The 15,475-nt window shown below is 52.0% G+C and overlaps 47 non-coding genes across 47 annotated transcripts; all 47 read left to right on the forward strand.

The window, feature by feature from the left end:
• Positions 1–74: 74 nt before the first annotated feature.
• LOC125818197 (5S ribosomal RNA) lies at positions 75–193 on the forward strand. Its single transcript, XR_007442345.1, has one exon. It is a non-coding gene; the product is annotated as a 5S ribosomal RNA (ribosomal RNA).
• Positions 194–407: 214 nt separating this feature from the next.
• Positions 408–526, forward strand: LOC125818271 (5S ribosomal RNA). Its single transcript, XR_007442360.1, has one exon. It is a non-coding gene; the product is annotated as a 5S ribosomal RNA (ribosomal RNA).
• Positions 527–739: 213 nt separating this feature from the next.
• On the forward strand, positions 740–858 carry LOC125818352 (5S ribosomal RNA). The gene has a single exon (XR_007442371.1). It is a non-coding gene; the product is annotated as a 5S ribosomal RNA (ribosomal RNA).
• A 213-nt stretch (positions 859–1,071) lies between these two features.
• On the forward strand, positions 1,072–1,190 carry LOC125818414 (5S ribosomal RNA). The gene has a single exon (XR_007442382.1). It is a non-coding gene; the product is annotated as a 5S ribosomal RNA (ribosomal RNA).
• Positions 1,191–1,404: 214 nt separating this feature from the next.
• LOC125818496 (5S ribosomal RNA) lies at positions 1,405–1,523 on the forward strand. Its single transcript, XR_007442397.1, has one exon. It is a non-coding gene; the product is annotated as a 5S ribosomal RNA (ribosomal RNA).
• A 213-nt stretch (positions 1,524–1,736) lies between these two features.
• Positions 1,737–1,855, forward strand: LOC125818204 (5S ribosomal RNA). Its single transcript, XR_007442346.1, has one exon. It is a non-coding gene; the product is annotated as a 5S ribosomal RNA (ribosomal RNA).
• A 213-nt stretch (positions 1,856–2,068) lies between these two features.
• Positions 2,069–2,187, forward strand: LOC125818210 (5S ribosomal RNA). Its single transcript, XR_007442347.1, has one exon. It is a non-coding gene; the product is annotated as a 5S ribosomal RNA (ribosomal RNA).
• Positions 2,188–2,398: 211 nt separating this feature from the next.
• LOC125818216 (5S ribosomal RNA) lies at positions 2,399–2,517 on the forward strand. Its single transcript, XR_007442348.1, has one exon. It is a non-coding gene; the product is annotated as a 5S ribosomal RNA (ribosomal RNA).
• Positions 2,518–2,730: 213 nt separating this feature from the next.
• On the forward strand, positions 2,731–2,849 carry LOC125818223 (5S ribosomal RNA). Its single transcript, XR_007442349.1, has one exon. It is a non-coding gene; the product is annotated as a 5S ribosomal RNA (ribosomal RNA).
• Positions 2,850–3,062: 213 nt separating this feature from the next.
• On the forward strand, positions 3,063–3,181 carry LOC125818231 (5S ribosomal RNA). Its single transcript, XR_007442351.1, has one exon. It is a non-coding gene; the product is annotated as a 5S ribosomal RNA (ribosomal RNA).
• A 212-nt stretch (positions 3,182–3,393) lies between these two features.
• On the forward strand, positions 3,394–3,512 carry LOC125818239 (5S ribosomal RNA). The gene has a single exon (XR_007442353.1). It is a non-coding gene; the product is annotated as a 5S ribosomal RNA (ribosomal RNA).
• A 214-nt stretch (positions 3,513–3,726) lies between these two features.
• Positions 3,727–3,845, forward strand: LOC125818246 (5S ribosomal RNA). The gene has a single exon (XR_007442354.1). It is a non-coding gene; the product is annotated as a 5S ribosomal RNA (ribosomal RNA).
• A 213-nt stretch (positions 3,846–4,058) lies between these two features.
• On the forward strand, positions 4,059–4,177 carry LOC125818251 (5S ribosomal RNA). The gene has a single exon (XR_007442355.1). It is a non-coding gene; the product is annotated as a 5S ribosomal RNA (ribosomal RNA).
• Positions 4,178–4,391: 214 nt separating this feature from the next.
• On the forward strand, positions 4,392–4,510 carry LOC125818257 (5S ribosomal RNA). Its single transcript, XR_007442356.1, has one exon. It is a non-coding gene; the product is annotated as a 5S ribosomal RNA (ribosomal RNA).
• Positions 4,511–4,723: 213 nt separating this feature from the next.
• Positions 4,724–4,842, forward strand: LOC125818265 (5S ribosomal RNA). The gene has a single exon (XR_007442358.1). It is a non-coding gene; the product is annotated as a 5S ribosomal RNA (ribosomal RNA).
• Positions 4,843–5,055: 213 nt separating this feature from the next.
• LOC125818279 (5S ribosomal RNA) lies at positions 5,056–5,174 on the forward strand. The gene has a single exon (XR_007442361.1). It is a non-coding gene; the product is annotated as a 5S ribosomal RNA (ribosomal RNA).
• Positions 5,175–5,387: 213 nt separating this feature from the next.
• Positions 5,388–5,506, forward strand: LOC125818286 (5S ribosomal RNA). The gene has a single exon (XR_007442362.1). It is a non-coding gene; the product is annotated as a 5S ribosomal RNA (ribosomal RNA).
• A 214-nt stretch (positions 5,507–5,720) lies between these two features.
• LOC125818292 (5S ribosomal RNA) lies at positions 5,721–5,839 on the forward strand. The gene has a single exon (XR_007442363.1). It is a non-coding gene; the product is annotated as a 5S ribosomal RNA (ribosomal RNA).
• Positions 5,840–6,053: 214 nt separating this feature from the next.
• Positions 6,054–6,172, forward strand: LOC125818300 (5S ribosomal RNA). The gene has a single exon (XR_007442364.1). It is a non-coding gene; the product is annotated as a 5S ribosomal RNA (ribosomal RNA).
• A 213-nt stretch (positions 6,173–6,385) lies between these two features.
• Positions 6,386–6,504, forward strand: LOC125818308 (5S ribosomal RNA). Its single transcript, XR_007442365.1, has one exon. It is a non-coding gene; the product is annotated as a 5S ribosomal RNA (ribosomal RNA).
• Positions 6,505–6,718: 214 nt separating this feature from the next.
• On the forward strand, positions 6,719–6,837 carry LOC125818314 (5S ribosomal RNA). Its single transcript, XR_007442366.1, has one exon. It is a non-coding gene; the product is annotated as a 5S ribosomal RNA (ribosomal RNA).
• Positions 6,838–7,049: 212 nt separating this feature from the next.
• Positions 7,050–7,168, forward strand: LOC125818321 (5S ribosomal RNA). The gene has a single exon (XR_007442367.1). It is a non-coding gene; the product is annotated as a 5S ribosomal RNA (ribosomal RNA).
• Positions 7,169–7,381: 213 nt separating this feature from the next.
• Positions 7,382–7,500, forward strand: LOC125818329 (5S ribosomal RNA). Its single transcript, XR_007442368.1, has one exon. It is a non-coding gene; the product is annotated as a 5S ribosomal RNA (ribosomal RNA).
• A 213-nt stretch (positions 7,501–7,713) lies between these two features.
• On the forward strand, positions 7,714–7,832 carry LOC125818337 (5S ribosomal RNA). The gene has a single exon (XR_007442369.1). It is a non-coding gene; the product is annotated as a 5S ribosomal RNA (ribosomal RNA).
• A 214-nt stretch (positions 7,833–8,046) lies between these two features.
• On the forward strand, positions 8,047–8,165 carry LOC125818344 (5S ribosomal RNA). The gene has a single exon (XR_007442370.1). It is a non-coding gene; the product is annotated as a 5S ribosomal RNA (ribosomal RNA).
• Positions 8,166–8,379: 214 nt separating this feature from the next.
• On the forward strand, positions 8,380–8,498 carry LOC125818359 (5S ribosomal RNA). Its single transcript, XR_007442372.1, has one exon. It is a non-coding gene; the product is annotated as a 5S ribosomal RNA (ribosomal RNA).
• A 213-nt stretch (positions 8,499–8,711) lies between these two features.
• On the forward strand, positions 8,712–8,830 carry LOC125818363 (5S ribosomal RNA). Its single transcript, XR_007442373.1, has one exon. It is a non-coding gene; the product is annotated as a 5S ribosomal RNA (ribosomal RNA).
• Positions 8,831–9,043: 213 nt separating this feature from the next.
• Positions 9,044–9,162, forward strand: LOC125818368 (5S ribosomal RNA). The gene has a single exon (XR_007442374.1). It is a non-coding gene; the product is annotated as a 5S ribosomal RNA (ribosomal RNA).
• Positions 9,163–9,376: 214 nt separating this feature from the next.
• Positions 9,377–9,495, forward strand: LOC125818371 (5S ribosomal RNA). The gene has a single exon (XR_007442375.1). It is a non-coding gene; the product is annotated as a 5S ribosomal RNA (ribosomal RNA).
• A 213-nt stretch (positions 9,496–9,708) lies between these two features.
• On the forward strand, positions 9,709–9,827 carry LOC125818376 (5S ribosomal RNA). The gene has a single exon (XR_007442376.1). It is a non-coding gene; the product is annotated as a 5S ribosomal RNA (ribosomal RNA).
• A 213-nt stretch (positions 9,828–10,040) lies between these two features.
• LOC125818383 (5S ribosomal RNA) lies at positions 10,041–10,159 on the forward strand. Its single transcript, XR_007442377.1, has one exon. It is a non-coding gene; the product is annotated as a 5S ribosomal RNA (ribosomal RNA).
• Positions 10,160–10,373: 214 nt separating this feature from the next.
• Positions 10,374–10,492, forward strand: LOC125818389 (5S ribosomal RNA). Its single transcript, XR_007442378.1, has one exon. It is a non-coding gene; the product is annotated as a 5S ribosomal RNA (ribosomal RNA).
• Positions 10,493–10,703: 211 nt separating this feature from the next.
• On the forward strand, positions 10,704–10,822 carry LOC125818395 (5S ribosomal RNA). The gene has a single exon (XR_007442379.1). It is a non-coding gene; the product is annotated as a 5S ribosomal RNA (ribosomal RNA).
• Positions 10,823–11,035: 213 nt separating this feature from the next.
• LOC125818400 (5S ribosomal RNA) lies at positions 11,036–11,154 on the forward strand. Its single transcript, XR_007442380.1, has one exon. It is a non-coding gene; the product is annotated as a 5S ribosomal RNA (ribosomal RNA).
• A 212-nt stretch (positions 11,155–11,366) lies between these two features.
• On the forward strand, positions 11,367–11,485 carry LOC125818407 (5S ribosomal RNA). The gene has a single exon (XR_007442381.1). It is a non-coding gene; the product is annotated as a 5S ribosomal RNA (ribosomal RNA).
• Positions 11,486–11,699: 214 nt separating this feature from the next.
• Positions 11,700–11,818, forward strand: LOC125818420 (5S ribosomal RNA). The gene has a single exon (XR_007442384.1). It is a non-coding gene; the product is annotated as a 5S ribosomal RNA (ribosomal RNA).
• Positions 11,819–12,031: 213 nt separating this feature from the next.
• Positions 12,032–12,150, forward strand: LOC125818432 (5S ribosomal RNA). Its single transcript, XR_007442387.1, has one exon. It is a non-coding gene; the product is annotated as a 5S ribosomal RNA (ribosomal RNA).
• Positions 12,151–12,363: 213 nt separating this feature from the next.
• On the forward strand, positions 12,364–12,482 carry LOC125818443 (5S ribosomal RNA). The gene has a single exon (XR_007442389.1). It is a non-coding gene; the product is annotated as a 5S ribosomal RNA (ribosomal RNA).
• A 214-nt stretch (positions 12,483–12,696) lies between these two features.
• LOC125818448 (5S ribosomal RNA) lies at positions 12,697–12,815 on the forward strand. The gene has a single exon (XR_007442390.1). It is a non-coding gene; the product is annotated as a 5S ribosomal RNA (ribosomal RNA).
• A 213-nt stretch (positions 12,816–13,028) lies between these two features.
• Positions 13,029–13,147, forward strand: LOC125818455 (5S ribosomal RNA). The gene has a single exon (XR_007442391.1). It is a non-coding gene; the product is annotated as a 5S ribosomal RNA (ribosomal RNA).
• A 214-nt stretch (positions 13,148–13,361) lies between these two features.
• On the forward strand, positions 13,362–13,480 carry LOC125818462 (5S ribosomal RNA). The gene has a single exon (XR_007442392.1). It is a non-coding gene; the product is annotated as a 5S ribosomal RNA (ribosomal RNA).
• Positions 13,481–13,694: 214 nt separating this feature from the next.
• LOC125818467 (5S ribosomal RNA) lies at positions 13,695–13,813 on the forward strand. Its single transcript, XR_007442393.1, has one exon. It is a non-coding gene; the product is annotated as a 5S ribosomal RNA (ribosomal RNA).
• A 214-nt stretch (positions 13,814–14,027) lies between these two features.
• Positions 14,028–14,146, forward strand: LOC125818474 (5S ribosomal RNA). The gene has a single exon (XR_007442394.1). It is a non-coding gene; the product is annotated as a 5S ribosomal RNA (ribosomal RNA).
• A 214-nt stretch (positions 14,147–14,360) lies between these two features.
• LOC125818482 (5S ribosomal RNA) lies at positions 14,361–14,479 on the forward strand. The gene has a single exon (XR_007442395.1). It is a non-coding gene; the product is annotated as a 5S ribosomal RNA (ribosomal RNA).
• A 214-nt stretch (positions 14,480–14,693) lies between these two features.
• LOC125818488 (5S ribosomal RNA) lies at positions 14,694–14,812 on the forward strand. The gene has a single exon (XR_007442396.1). It is a non-coding gene; the product is annotated as a 5S ribosomal RNA (ribosomal RNA).
• Positions 14,813–15,025: 213 nt separating this feature from the next.
• LOC125818501 (5S ribosomal RNA) lies at positions 15,026–15,144 on the forward strand. The gene has a single exon (XR_007442398.1). It is a non-coding gene; the product is annotated as a 5S ribosomal RNA (ribosomal RNA).
• A 213-nt stretch (positions 15,145–15,357) lies between these two features.
• Positions 15,358–15,475, forward strand: LOC125818508 (5S ribosomal RNA; the record flags this gene model as incomplete). Its single annotated transcript, XR_007442399.1, has 1 exon — positions 15,358–15,475. It is a non-coding gene; the product is annotated as a 5S ribosomal RNA (ribosomal RNA).

Genomic DNA, 15,475 nt, shown 5'->3' on the forward strand with positions numbered 1-15,475 from the left:
CTAGGTCGTGGGGGGCAGGCTAGGGCGTTGGGAGGAAGGAGGTGTTTAATAGAATTTAGAGTGCTATGAATGATGGATGCGATCATACCAGCACTAACGCACCGGATCCCATCAGAACTCCGAAGTTAAGCGTGCTTGGGCGAGAGTAGTACTAGGATGGGTGACCCCCTGGGAAGTCCTCGTGTTGCATCCCTCCTTTTTGTCGAAATTTGGTCGTGTAATTGAAAAAATATTATTATTTGTTTTTTGCATGAACGACGTCGTTAGGACAGGTGATGGGGGCGTTGAGGATGGGCGTGACGGGCGGCGTCATGCGTCGGTGCGCGTGGAGGCTAGGTCGGTGGGGGGCAGGCTAGGGCGTTGGGAGGAAGGAGGTGTTTAATAGAATTTAGAGTGCTATGAATGATGGATGCGATCATACCAGCACTAACGCACCGGATCCCATCAGAACTCCGAAGTTAAGCGTGCTTGGGCGAGAGTAGTACTAGGATGGGTGACCCCCTGGGAAGTCCTCGTGTTGCATCCCTCCTTTTTGTCGAAATTTGGTCGTGTAATTGAAAAAATATTATTATTTTTTTTTGCATGAACGACGTCGTTAGGACAGGTGATGGGGGCGTTGAGGATGGGCGTGACGGGCGGCGTCATGCGTCGGTGCGCGTGGAGGCTAGGTCGGTGGGGGGCAGGCTAGGGCGTTGGGAGGAAGGAGGTGTTTAATAGAATTTAGAGTGCTATGAATGATGGATGCGATCATACCAGCACTAACGCACCGGATCCCATCAGAACTCCGAAGTTAAGCGTGCTTGGGCGAGAGTAGTACTAGGATGGGTGACCCCCTGGGAAGTCCTCGTGTTGCATCCCTCCTTTTTGTCGAAATTTGGTCGTGTAATTGAAAAAATATTATTATTTTTTTTTGCATGAACGACGTCGTTAGGACAGGTGATGGGGGCGTTGAGGATGGGCGTGACGGGCGGCGTCATGCGTCGGTGCGCGTGGAGGCTAGGTCGGTGGGGGGCAGGCTAGGGCGTTGGGAGGAAGGAGGTGTTTAATAGAATTTAGAGTGCTATGAATGATGGATGCGATCATACCAGCACTAACGCACCGGATCCCATCAGAACTCCGAAGTTAAGCGTGCTTGGGCGAGAGTAGTACTAGGATGGGTGACCCCCTGGGAAGTCCTCGTGTTGCATCCCTCCTTTTTGTCGAAATTTGGTCGTGTAATTGAAAAAATATTATTATTTATTTTTTGCAGGAACGACGTCGTTAGGACAGGTGATGGGGGCGTTGAGGATGGGCGTGACGGGCGGCGTCATGCGTCGGTGCGCGTGGAGGCTAGGTCGGTGGGGGGCAGGCTAGGGCGTTGGGAGGAAGGAGGTGTTTAATAGAATTTAGAGTGCTATGAATGATGGATGCGATCATACCAGCACTAACGCACCGGATCCCATCAGAACTCCGAAGTTAAGCGTGCTTGGGCGAGAGTAGTACTAGGATGGGTGACCCCCTGGGAAGTCCTCGTGTTGCATCCCTCTTTTTGTCGAAATTTGGTCGTGTAATTGAAAAAATATTATTATTTGTTTTTTGCATGAACGACGTCGTTAGGACAGGTGATGGGGGCGTTGAGGATGGGCGTGACGGGCGGCGTCATGCGTCGGTGCGCGTGGAGGCTAGGTCGGTGGGGGGCAGGCTAGGGCGTTGGGAGGAAGGAGGTGTTTAATAGAATTTAGAGTGCTATGAATGATGGATGCGATCATACCAGCACTAACGCACCGGATCCCATCAGAACTCCGAAGTTAAGCGTGCTTGGGCGAGAGTAGTACTAGGATGGGTGACCCCCTGGGAAGTCCTCGTGTTGCATCCCTCCTTTTTGTCGAAATTTGGTCGTGTAATTGAAAAAATATTATTATTTTTTTTTGCAGGAACGACGTCGTTAGGACAGGTGATGGGGGCGTTGAGGATGGGCGTGACGGGCGGCGTCATGCGTCGGTGCGCGTGGAGGCTAGGTCGGTGGGGGGCAGGCTAGGGCGTTGGGAGGAAGGAGGTGTTTAATAGAATTTAGAGTGCTATGAATGATGGATGCGATCATACCAGCACTAACGCACCGGATCCCATCAGAACTCCGAAGTTAAGCGTGCTTGGGCGAGAGTAGTACTAGGATGGGTGACCCCCTGGGAAGTCCTCGTGTTGCATCCCTCTTTTTGTCGAAATTTGGTCGTGTAATTGAAAAAATATTATTATTTTTTTTTGCAGGAACGACGTCGTTAGGACAGGTGATGGGGGCGTTGAGGATGGGCGTGACGGGCGCGTCATGCGTCGGTGCGCGTGGAGGCTAGGTCGGTGGGGGGCAGGCTAGGGCGTTGGGAGGAAGGAGGTGTTTAATAGAATTTAGAGTGCTATGAATGATGGATGCGATCATACCAGCACTAACGCACCGGATCCCATCAGAACTCCGAAGTTAAGCGTGCTTGGGCGAGAGTAGTACTAGGATGGGTGACCCCCTGGGAAGTCCTCGTGTTGCATCCCTCCTTTTTGTCGAAATTTGGTCGTGTAATTGAAAAAATATTATTATTTATTTTTTGCAGAACGACGTCGTTAGGACAGGTGATGGGGGCGTTGAGGATGGGCGTGACGGGCGGCGTCATGCGTCGGTGCGCGTGGAGGCTAGGTCGGTGGGGGGCAGGCTAGGGCGTTGGGAGGAAGGAGGTGTTTAATAGAATTTAGAGTGCTATGAATGATGGATGCGATCATACCAGCACTAACGCACCGGATCCCATCAGAACTCCGAAGTTAAGCGTGCTTGGGCGAGAGTAGTACTAGGATGGGTGACCCCCTGGGAAGTCCTCGTGTTGCATCCCTCCTTTTTGTCGAAATTTGGTCGTGTAATTGAAAAAATATTATTATTTTTTTTTGCAGGAACGACGTCGTTAGGACAGGTGATGGGGGCGTTGAGGATGGGCGTGACGGGCGGCGTCATGCGTCGGTGCGCGTGGAGGCTAGGTCGGTGGGGGGCAGGCTAGGGCGTTGGGAGGAAGGAGGTGTTTAATAGAATTTAGAGTGCTATGAATGATGGATGCGATCATACCAGCACTAACGCACCGGATCCCATCAGAACTCCGAAGTTAAGCGTGCTTGGGCGAGAGTAGTACTAGGATGGGTGACCCCCTGGGAAGTCCTCGTGTTGCATCCCTCCTTTTTGTCGAAATTTGGTCGTGTAATTGAAAAAATATTATTATTTTTTTTTGCAGAACGACGTCGTTAGGACAGGTGATGGGGGCGTTGAGGATGGGCGTGACGGGCGGCGTCATGCGTCGGTGCGCGTGGAGGCTAGGTCGGTGGGGGGCAGGCTAGGGCGTTGGGAGGAAGGAGGTGTTTAATAGAATTTAGAGTGCTATGAATGATGGATGCGATCATACCAGCACTAACGCACCGGATCCCATCAGAACTCCGAAGTTAAGCGTGCTTGGGCGAGAGTAGTACTAGGATGGGTGACCCCCTGGGAAGTCCTCGTGTTGCATCCCTCCTTTTTGTCGAAATTTGGTCGTGTAATTGAAAAAATATTATTATTTATTTTTTGCAGGAACGACGTCGTTAGGACAGGTGATGGGGGCGTTGAGGATGGGCGTGACGGGCGGCGTCATGCGTCGGTGCGCGTGGAGGCTAGGTCGGTGGGGGGCAGGCTAGGGCGTTGGGAGGAAGGAGGTGTTTAATAGAATTTAGAGTGCTATGAATGATGGATGCGATCATACCAGCACTAACGCACCGGATCCCATCAGAACTCCGAAGTTAAGCGTGCTTGGGCGAGAGTAGTACTAGGATGGGTGACCCCCTGGGAAGTCCTCGTGTTGCATCCCTCCTTTTTGTCGAAATTTGGTCGTGTAATTGAAAAAATATTATTATTTTTTTTTGCAGGAACGACGTCGTTAGGACAGGTGATGGGGGCGTTGAGGATGGGCGTGACGGGCGGCGTCATGCGTCGGTGCGCGTGGAGGCTAGGTCGGTGGGGGGCAGGCTAGGGCGTTGGGAGGAAGGAGGTGTTTAATAGAATTTAGAGTGCTATGAATGATGGATGCGATCATACCAGCACTAACGCACCGGATCCCATCAGAACTCCGAAGTTAAGCGTGCTTGGGCGAGAGTAGTACTAGGATGGGTGACCCCCTGGGAAGTCCTCGTGTTGCATCCCTCCTTTTTGTCGAAATTTGGTCGTGTAATTGAAAAAATATTATTATTTATTTTTTGCAGGAACGACGTCGTTAGGACAGGTGATGGGGGCGTTGAGGATGGGCGTGACGGGCGGCGTCATGCGTCGGTGCGCGTGGAGGCTAGGTCGGTGGGGGGCAGGCTAGGGCGTTGGGAGGAAGGAGGTGTTTAATAGAATTTAGAGTGCTATGAATGATGGATGCGATCATACCAGCACTAACGCACCGGATCCCATCAGAACTCCGAAGTTAAGCGTGCTTGGGCGAGAGTAGTACTAGGATGGGTGACCCCCTGGGAAGTCCTCGTGTTGCATCCCTCCTTTTTGTCGAAATTTGGTCGTGTAATTGAAAAAATATTATTATTTATTTTTTGCAGGAACGACGTCGTTAGGACAGGTGATGGGGGCGTTGAGGATGGGCGTGACGGGCGGCGTCATGCGTCGGTGCGCGTGGAGGCTAGGTCGGTGGGGGCAGGCTAGGGCGTTGGGAGGAAGGAGGTGTTTAATAGAATTTAGAGTGCTATGAATGATGGATGCGATCATACCAGCACTAACGCACCGGATCCCATCAGAACTCCGAAGTTAAGCGTGCTTGGGCGAGAGTAGTACTAGGATGGGTGACCCCCTGGGAAGTCCTCGTGTTGCATCCCTCCTTTTTGTCGAAATTTGGTCGTGTAATTGAAAAAATATTATTATTTTTTTTTGCAGGAACGACGTCGTTAGGACAGGTGATGGGGGCGTTGAGGATGGGCGTGACGGGCGGCGTCATGCGTCGGTGCGCGTGGAGGCTAGGTCGGTGGGGGGCAGGCTAGGGCGTTGGGAGGAAGGAGGTGTTTAATAGAATTTAGAGTGCTATGAATGATGGATGCGATCATACCAGCACTAACGCACCGGATCCCATCAGAACTCCGAAGTTAAGCGTGCTTGGGCGAGAGTAGTACTAGGATGGGTGACCCCCTGGGAAGTCCTCGTGTTGCATCCCTCCTTTTTGTCGAAATTTGGTCGTGTAATTGAAAAAATATTATTATTTATTTTTTGCAGAACGACGTCGTTAGGACAGGTGATGGGGGCGTTGAGGATGGGCGTGACGGGCGGCGTCATGCGTCGGTGCGCGTGGAGGCTAGGTCGGTGGGGGGCAGGCTAGGGCGTTGGGAGGAAGGAGGTGTTTAATAGAATTTAGAGTGCTATGAATGATGGATGCGATCATACCAGCACTAACGCACCGGATCCCATCAGAACTCCGAAGTTAAGCGTGCTTGGGCGAGAGTAGTACTAGGATGGGTGACCCCCTGGGAAGTCCTCGTGTTGCATCCCTCCTTTTTGTCGAAATTTGGTCGTGTAATTGAAAAAATATTATTATTTATTTTTTGCAGGAACGACGTCGTTAGGACAGGTGATGGGGGCGTTGAGGATGGGCGTGACGGGCGGCGTCATGCGTCGGTGCGCGTGGAGGCTAGGTCGGTGGGGGGCAGGCTAGGGCGTTGGGAGGAAGGAGGTGTTTAATAGAATTTAGAGTGCTATGAATGATGGATGCGATCATACCAGCACTAACGCACCGGATCCCATCAGAACTCCGAAGTTAAGCGTGCTTGGGCGAGAGTAGTACTAGGATGGGTGACCCCCTGGGAAGTCCTCGTGTTGCATCCCTCCTTTTTGTCGAAATTTGGTCGTGTAATTGAAAAAATATTATTATTTATTTTTTGCAGGAACGACGTCGTTAGGACAGGTGATGGGGGCGTTGAGGATGGGCGTGACGGGCGGCGTCATGCGTCGGTGCGCGTGGAGGCTAGGTCGGTGGGGGGCAGGCTAGGGCGTTGGGAGGAAGGAGGTGTTTAATAGAATTTAGAGTGCTATGAATGATGGATGCGATCATACCAGCACTAACGCACCGGATCCCATCAGAACTCCGAAGTTAAGCGTGCTTGGGCGAGAGTAGTACTAGGATGGGTGACCCCCTGGGAAGTCCTCGTGTTGCATCCCTCCTTTTTGTCGAAATTTGGTCGTGTAATTGAAAAAATATTATTATTTTTTTTTGCATGAACGACGTCGTTAGGACAGGTGATGGGGGCGTTGAGGATGGGCGTGACGGGCGGCGTCATGCGTCGGTGCGCGTGGAGGCTAGGTCGGTGGGGGGCAGGCTAGGGCGTTGGGAGGAAGGAGGTGTTTAATAGAATTTAGAGTGCTATGAATGATGGATGCGATCATACCAGCACTAACGCACCGGATCCCATCAGAACTCCGAAGTTAAGCGTGCTTGGGCGAGAGTAGTACTAGGATGGGTGACCCCCTGGGAAGTCCTCGTGTTGCATCCCTCCTTTTTGTCGAAATTTGGTCGTGTAATTGAAAAAATATTATTATTTGTTTTTTGCATGAACGACGTCGTTAGGACAGGTGATGGGGGCGTTGAGGATGGGCGTGACGGGCGGCGTCATGCGTCGGTGCGCGTGGAGGCTAGGTCGGTGGGGGGCAGGCTAGGGCGTTGGGAGGAAGGAGGTGTTTAATAGAATTTAGAGTGCTATGAATGATGGATGCGATCATACCAGCACTAACGCACCGGATCCCATCAGAACTCCGAAGTTAAGCGTGCTTGGGCGAGAGTAGTACTAGGATGGGTGACCCCCTGGGAAGTCCTCGTGTTGCATCCCTCCTTTTTGTCGAAATTTGGTCGTGTAATTGAAAAAATATTATTATTTTTTTTTGCAGGAACGACGTCGTTAGGACAGGTGATGGGGGCGTTGAGGATGGGCGTGACGGGCGGCGTCATGCGTCGGTGCGCGTGGAGGCTAGGTCGGTGGGGGCAGGCTAGGGCGTTGGGAGGAAGGAGGTGTTTAATAGAATTTAGAGTGCTATGAATGATGGATGCGATCATACCAGCACTAACGCACCGGATCCCATCAGAACTCCGAAGTTAAGCGTGCTTGGGCGAGAGTAGTACTAGGATGGGTGACCCCCTGGGAAGTCCTCGTGTTGCATCCCTCCTTTTTGTCGAAATTTGGTCGTGTAATTGAAAAAATATTATTATTTTTTTTTGCAGGAACGACGTCGTTAGGACAGGTGATGGGGGCGTTGAGGATGGGCGTGACGGGCGGCGTCATGCGTCGGTGCGCGTGGAGGCTAGGTCGGTGGGGGGCAGGCTAGGGCGTTGGGAGGAAGGAGGTGTTTAATAGAATTTAGAGTGCTATGAATGATGGATGCGATCATACCAGCACTAACGCACCGGATCCCATCAGAACTCCGAAGTTAAGCGTGCTTGGGCGAGAGTAGTACTAGGATGGGTGACCCCCTGGGAAGTCCTCGTGTTGCATCCCTCCTTTTTGTCGAAATTTGGTCGTGTAATTGAAAAAATATTATTATTTTTTTTTGCAGGAACGACGTCGTTAGGACAGGTGATGGGGGCGTTGAGGATGGGCGTGACGGGCGGCGTCATGCGTCGGTGCGCGTGGAGGCTAGGTCGGTGGGGGGCAGGCTAGGGCGTTGGGAGGAAGGAGGTGTTTAATAGAATTTAGAGTGCTATGAATGATGGATGCGATCATACCAGCACTAACGCACCGGATCCCATCAGAACTCCGAAGTTAAGCGTGCTTGGGCGAGAGTAGTACTAGGATGGGTGACCCCCTGGGAAGTCCTCGTGTTGCATCCCTCCTTTTTGTCGAAATTTGGTCGTGTAATTGAAAAAATATTATTATTTATTTTTTGCAGGAACGACGTCGTTAGGACAGGTGATGGGGGCGTTGAGGATGGGCGTGACGGGCGGCGTCATGCGTCGGTGCGCGTGGAGGCTAGGTCGGTGGGGGGCAGGCTAGGGCGTTGGGAGGAAGGAGGTGTTTAATAGAATTTAGAGTGCTATGAATGATGGATGCGATCATACCAGCACTAACGCACCGGATCCCATCAGAACTCCGAAGTTAAGCGTGCTTGGGCGAGAGTAGTACTAGGATGGGTGACCCCCTGGGAAGTCCTCGTGTTGCATCCCTCCTTTTTGTCGAAATTTGGTCGTGTAATTGAAAAAATATTATTATTTGTTTTTTGCATGAACGACGTCGTTAGGACAGGTGATGGGGGCGTTGAGGATGGGCGTGACGGGCGGCGTCATGCGTCGGTGCGCGTGGAGGCTAGGTCGGTGGGGGGCAGGCTAGGGCGTTGGGAGGAAGGAGGTGTTTAATAGAATTTAGAGTGCTATGAATGATGGATGCGATCATACCAGCACTAACGCACCGGATCCCATCAGAACTCCGAAGTTAAGCGTGCTTGGGCGAGAGTAGTACTAGGATGGGTGACCCCCTGGGAAGTCCTCGTGTTGCATCCCTCCTTTTTGTCGAAATTTGGTCGTGTAATTGAAAAAATATTATTATTTTTTTTTGCAGGAACGACGTCGTTAGGACAGGTGATGGGGGCGTTGAGGATGGGCGTGACGGGCGGCGTCATGCGTCGGTGCGCGTGGAGGCTAGGTCGGTGGGGGGCAGGCTAGGGCGTTGGGAGGAAGGAGGTGTTTAATAGAATTTAGAGTGCTATGAATGATGGATGCGATCATACCAGCACTAACGCACCGGATCCCATCAGAACTCCGAAGTTAAGCGTGCTTGGGCGAGAGTAGTACTAGGATGGGTGACCCCCTGGGAAGTCCTCGTGTTGCATCCCTCCTTTTTGTCGAAATTTGGTCGTGTAATTGAAAAAATATTATTATTTTTTTTTGCAGGAACGACGTCGTTAGGACAGGTGATGGGGGCGTTGAGGATGGGCGTGACGGGCGGCGTCATGCGTCGGTGCGCGTGGAGGCTAGGTCGGTGGGGGGCAGGCTAGGGCGTTGGGAGGAAGGAGGTGTTTAATAGAATTTAGAGTGCTATGAATGATGGATGCGATCATACCAGCACTAACGCACCGGATCCCATCAGAACTCCGAAGTTAAGCGTGCTTGGGCGAGAGTAGTACTAGGATGGGTGACCCCCTGGGAAGTCCTCGTGTTGCATCCCTCCTTTTTGTCGAAATTTGGTCGTGTAATTGAAAAAATATTATTATTTATTTTTTGCAGGAACGACGTCGTTAGGACAGGTGATGGGGGCGTTGAGGATGGGCGTGACGGGCGGCGTCATGCGTCGGTGCGCGTGGAGGCTAGGTCGGTGGGGGGCAGGCTAGGGCGTTGGGAGGAAGGAGGTGTTTAATAGAATTTAGAGTGCTATGAATGATGGATGCGATCATACCAGCACTAACGCACCGGATCCCATCAGAACTCCGAAGTTAAGCGTGCTTGGGCGAGAGTAGTACTAGGATGGGTGACCCCCTGGGAAGTCCTCGTGTTGCATCCCTCCTTTTTGTCGAAATTTGGTCGTGTAATTGAAAAAATATTATTATTTTTTTTTGCATGAACGACGTCGTTAGGACAGGTGATGGGGGCGTTGAGGATGGGCGTGACGGGCGGCGTCATGCGTCGGTGCGCGTGGAGGCTAGGTCGGTGGGGGGCAGGCTAGGGCGTTGGGAGGAAGGAGGTGTTTAATAGAATTTAGAGTGCTATGAATGATGGATGCGATCATACCAGCACTAACGCACCGGATCCCATCAGAACTCCGAAGTTAAGCGTGCTTGGGCGAGAGTAGTACTAGGATGGGTGACCCCCTGGGAAGTCCTCGTGTTGCATCCCTCCTTTTTGTCGAAATTTGGTCGTGTAATTGAAAAAATATTATTATTTTTTTTTGCATGAACGACGTCGTTAGGACAGGTGATGGGGGCGTTGAGGATGGGCGTGACGGGCGGCGTCATGCGTCGGTGCGCGTGGAGGCTAGGTCGGTGGGGGGCAGGCTAGGGCGTTGGGAGGAAGGAGGTGTTTAATAGAATTTAGAGTGCTATGAATGATGGATGCGATCATACCAGCACTAACGCACCGGATCCCATCAGAACTCCGAAGTTAAGCGTGCTTGGGCGAGAGTAGTACTAGGATGGGTGACCCCCTGGGAAGTCCTCGTGTTGCATCCCTCCTTTTTGTCGAAATTTGGTCGTGTAATTGAAAAAATATTATTATTTATTTTTTGCAGGAACGACGTCGTTAGGACAGGTGATGGGGGCGTTGAGGATGGGCGTGACGGGCGGCGTCATGCGTCGGTGCGCGTGGAGGCTAGGTCGGTGGGGGGCAGGCTAGGGCGTTGGGAGGAAGGAGGTGTTTAATAGAATTTAGAGTGCTATGAATGATGGATGCGATCATACCAGCACTAACGCACCGGATCCCATCAGAACTCCGAAGTTAAGCGTGCTTGGGCGAGAGTAGTACTAGGATGGGTGACCCCCTGGGAAGTCCTCGTGTTGCATCCCTCCTTTTTGTCGAAATTTGGTCGTGTAATTGAAAAAATATTATTATTTTTTTTTGCAGAACGACGTCGTTAGGACAGGTGATGGGGGCGTTGAGGATGGGCGTGACGGGCGGCGTCATGCGTCGGTGCGCGTGGAGGCTAGGTCGGTGGGGGCAGGCTAGGGCGTTGGGAGGAAGGAGGTGTTTAATAGAATTTAGAGTGCTATGAATGATGGATGCGATCATACCAGCACTAACGCACCGGATCCCATCAGAACTCCGAAGTTAAGCGTGCTTGGGCGAGAGTAGTACTAGGATGGGTGACCCCCTGGGAAGTCCTCGTGTTGCATCCCTCCTTTTTGTCGAAATTTGGTCGTGTAATTGAAAAAATATTATTATTTTTTTTTGCAGGAACGACGTCGTTAGGACAGGTGATGGGGGCGTTGAGGATGGGCGTGACGGGCGGCGTCATGCGTCGGTGCGCGTGGAGGCTAGGTCGGTGGGGGGCAGGCTAGGGCGTTGGGAGGAAGGAGGTGTTTAATAGAATTTAGAGTGCTATGAATGATGGATGCGATCATACCAGCACTAACGCACCGGATCCCATCAGAACTCCGAAGTTAAGCGTGCTTGGGCGAGAGTAGTACTAGGATGGGTGACCCCCTGGGAAGTCCTCGTGTTGCATCCCTCCTTTTTGTCGAAATTTGGTCGTGTAATTGAAAAAATATTATTATTTTTTTTTGCAGAACGACGTCGTTAGGACAGGTGATGGGGGCGTTGAGGATGGGCGTGACGGGCGGCGTCATGCGTCGGTGCGCGTGGAGGCTAGGTCGGTGGGGGGCAGGCTAGGGCGTTGGGAGGAAGGAGGTGTTTAATAGAATTTAGAGTGCTATGAATGATGGATGCGATCATACCAGCACTAACGCACCGGATCCCATCAGAACTCCGAAGTTAAGCGTGCTTGGGCGAGAGTAGTACTAGGATGGGTGACCCCCTGGGAAGTCCTCGTGTTGCATCCCTCCTTTTTGTCGAAATTTGGTCGTGTAATTGAAAAAATATTATTATTTATTTTTTGCAGGAACGACGTCGTTAGGACAGGTGATGGGGGCGTTGAGGATGGGCGTGACGGGCGGCGTCATGCGTCGGTGCGCGTGGAGGCTAGGTCGGTGGGGGGCAGGCTAGGGCGTTGGGAGGAAGGAGGTGTTTAATAGAATTTAGAGTGCTATGAATGATGGATGCGATCATACCAGCACTAACGCACCGGATCCCATCAGAACTCCGAAGTTAAGCGTGCTTGGGCGAGAGTAGTACTAGGATGGGTGACCCCCTGGGAAGTCCTCGTGTTGCATCCCTCCTTTTTGTCGAAATTTGGTCGTGTAATTGAAAAAATATTATTATTTATTTTTTGCAGGAACGACGTCGTTAGGACAGGTGATGGGGGCGTTGAGGATGGGCGTGACGGGCGGCGTCATGCGTCGGTGCGCGTGGAGGCTAGGTCGGTGGGGGCAGGCTAGGGCGTTGGGAGGAAGGAGGTGTTTAATAGAATTTAGAGTGCTATGAATGATGGATGCGATCATACCAGCACTAACGCACCGGATCCCATCAGAACTCCGAAGTTAAGCGTGCTTGGGCGAGAGTAGTACTAGGATGGGTGACCCCCTGGGAAGTCCTCGTGTTGCATCCCTCCTTTTTGTCGAAATTTGGTCGTGTAATTGAAAAAATATTATTATTTTTTTTTGCATGAACGACGTCGTTAGGACAGGTGATGGGGGCGTTGAGGATGGGCGTGACGGGCGGCGTCATGCGTCGGTGCGCGTGGAGGCTAGGTCGGTGGGGGGCAGGCTAGGGCGTTGGGAGGAAGGAGGTGTTTAATAGAATTTAGAGTGCTATGAATGATGGATGCGATCATACCAGCACTAACGCACCGGATCCCATCAGAACTCCGAAGTTAAGCGTGCTTGGGCGAGAGTAGTACTAGGATGGGTGACCCCCTGGGAAGTCCTCGTGTTGCATCCCTCCTTTTTGTCGAAATTTGGTCGTGTAATTGAAAAAATATTATTATTTATTTTTTGCAGGAACGACGTCGTTAGGACAGGTGATGGGGGCGTTGAGGATGGGCGTGACGGGCGGCGTCATGCGTCGGTGCGCGTGGAGGCTAGGTCGGTGGGGGGCAGGCTAGGGCGTTGGGAGGAAGGAGGTGTTTAATAGAATTTAGAGTGCTATGAATGATGGATGCGATCATACCAGCACTAACGCACCGGATCCCATCAGAACTCCGAAGTTAAGCGTGCTTGGGCGAGAGTAGTACTAGGATGGGTGACCCCCTGGGAAGTCCTCGTGTTGCATCCCTCCTTTTTGTCGAAATTTGGTCGTGTAATTGAAAAAATATTATTATTTTTTTTTGCATGAACGACGTCGTTAGGACAGGTGATGGGGGCGTTGAGGATGGGCGTGACGGGCGGCGTCATGCGTCGGTGCGCGTGGAGGCTAGGTCGGTGGGGGGCAGGCTAGGGCGTTGGGAGGAAGGAGGTGTTTAATAGAATTTAGAGTGCTATGAATGATGGATGCGATCATACCAGCACTAACGCACCGGATCCCATCAGAACTCCGAAGTTAAGCGTGCTTGGGCGAGAGTAGTACTAGGATGGGTGACCCCCTGGGAAGTCCTCGTGTTGCATCCCTCCTTTTTGTCGAAATTTGGTCGTGTAATTGAAAAAATATTATTATTTATTTTTTGCAGGAACGACGTCGTTAGGACAGGTGATGGGGGCGTTGAGGATGGGCGTGACGGGCGGCGTCATGCGTCGGTGCGCGTGGAGGCTAGGTCGGTGGGGGGCAGGCTAGGGCGTTGGGAGGAAGGAGGTGTTTAATAGAATTTAGAGTGCTATGAATGATGGATGCGATCATACCAGCACTAACGCACCGGATCCCATCAGAACTCCGAAGTTAAGCGTGCTTGGGCGAGAGTAGTACTAGGATGGGTGACCCCCTGGGAAGTCCTCGTGTTGCATCCCTCCTTTTTGTCGAAATTTGGTCGTGTAATTGAAAAAATATTATTATTTATTTTTTGCAGGAACGACGTCGTTAGGACAGGTGATGGGGGCGTTGAGGATGGGCGTGACGGGCGGCGTCATGCGTCGGTGCGCGTGGAGGCTAGGTCGGTGGGGGGCAGGCTAGGGCGTTGGGAGGAAGGAGGTGTTTAATAGAATTTAGAGTGCTATGAATGATGGATGCGATCATACCAGCACTAACGCACCGGATCCCATCAGAACTCCGAAGTTAAGCGTGCTTGGGCGAGAGTAGTACTAGGATGGGTGACCCCCTGGGAAGTCCTCGTGTTGCATCCCTCCTTTTTGTCGAAATTTGGTCGTGTAATTGAAAAAATATTATTATTTATTTTTTGCAGGAACGACGTCGTTAGGACAGGTGATGGGGGCGTTGAGGATGGGCGTGACGGGCGGCGTCATGCGTCGGTGCGCGTGGAGGCTAGGTCGGTGGGGGGCAGGCTAGGGCGTTGGGAGGAAGGAGGTGTTTAATAGAATTTAGAGTGCTATGAATGATGGATGCGATCATACCAGCACTAACGCACCGGATCCCATCAGAACTCCGAAGTTAAGCGTGCTTGGGCGAGAGTAGTACTAGGATGGGTGACCCCCTGGGAAGTCCTCGTGTTGCATCCCTCCTTTTTGTCGAAATTTGGTCGTGTAATTGAAAAAATATTATTATTTATTTTTTGCAGGAACGACGTCGTTAGGACAGGTGATGGGGGCGTTGAGGATGGGCGTGACGGGCGGCGTCATGCGTCGGTGCGCGTGGAGGCTAGGTCGGTGGGGGGCAGGCTAGGGCGTTGGGAGGAAGGAGGTGTTTAATAGAATTTAGAGTGCTATGAATGATGGATGCGATCATACCAGCACTAACGCACCGGATCCCATCAGAACTCCGAAGTTAAGCGTGCTTGGGCGAGAGTAGTACTAGGATGGGTGACCCCCTGGGAAGTCCTCGTGTTGCATCCCTCCTTTTTGTCGAAATTTGGTCGTGTAATTGAAAAAATATTATTATTTATTTTTTGCAGGAACGACGTCGTTAGGACAGGTGATGGGGGCGTTGAGGATGGGCGTGACGGGCGGCGTCATGCGTCGGTGCGCGTGGAGGCTAGGTCGGTGGGGGGCAGGCTAGGGCGTTGGGAGGAAGGAGGTGTTTAATAGAATTTAGAGTGCTATGAATGATGGATGCGATCATACCAGCACTAACGCACCGGATCCCATCAGAACTCCGAAGTTAAGCGTGCTTGGGCGAGAGTAGTACTAGGATGGGTGACCCCCTGGGAAGTCCTCGTGTTGCATCCCTCCTTTTTGTCGAAATTTGGTCGTGTAATTGAAAAAATATTATTATTTATTTTTTGCAGGAACGACGTCGTTAGGACAGGTGATGGGGGCGTTGAGGATGGGCGTGACGGGCGGCGTCATGCGTCGGTGCGCGTGGAGGCTAGGTCGGTGGGGGCAGGCTAGGGCGTTGGGAGGAAGGAGGTGTTTAATAGAATTTAGAGTGCTATGAATGATGGATGCGATCATACCAGCACTAACGCACCGGATCCCATCAGAACTCCGAAGTTAAGCGTGCTTGGGCGAGAGTAGTACTAGGATGGGTGACCCCCTGGGAAGTCCTCGTGTTGCATCCCTCCTTTTTGTCGAAATTTGGTCGTGTAATTGAAAAAATATTATTATTTTTTTTTGCAGGAACGACGTCGTTAGGACAGGTGATGGGGGCGTTGAGGATGGGCGTGACGGGCGGCGTCATGCGTCGGTGCGCGTGGAGGCTAGGTCGGTGGGGGGCAGGCTAGGGCGTTGGGAGGAAGGAGGTGTTTAATAGAATTTAGAGTGCTATGAATGATGGATGCGATCATACCAGCACTAACGCACCGGATCCCATCAGAACTCCGAAGTTAAGCGTGCTTGGGCGAGAGTAGTACTAGGATGGGTGACCCCCTGGGAAGTCCTCGTGTTGCATCC

Source organism: Solanum verrucosum, unplaced genomic scaffold, assembly GCF_900185275.1.
Source record: "Solanum verrucosum unplaced genomic scaffold, falcon-dt-bn FXZP01000815.1, whole genome shotgun sequence".
NCBI lineage: Eukaryota > Viridiplantae > Streptophyta > Magnoliopsida > Solanales > Solanaceae > Solanum > Solanum verrucosum.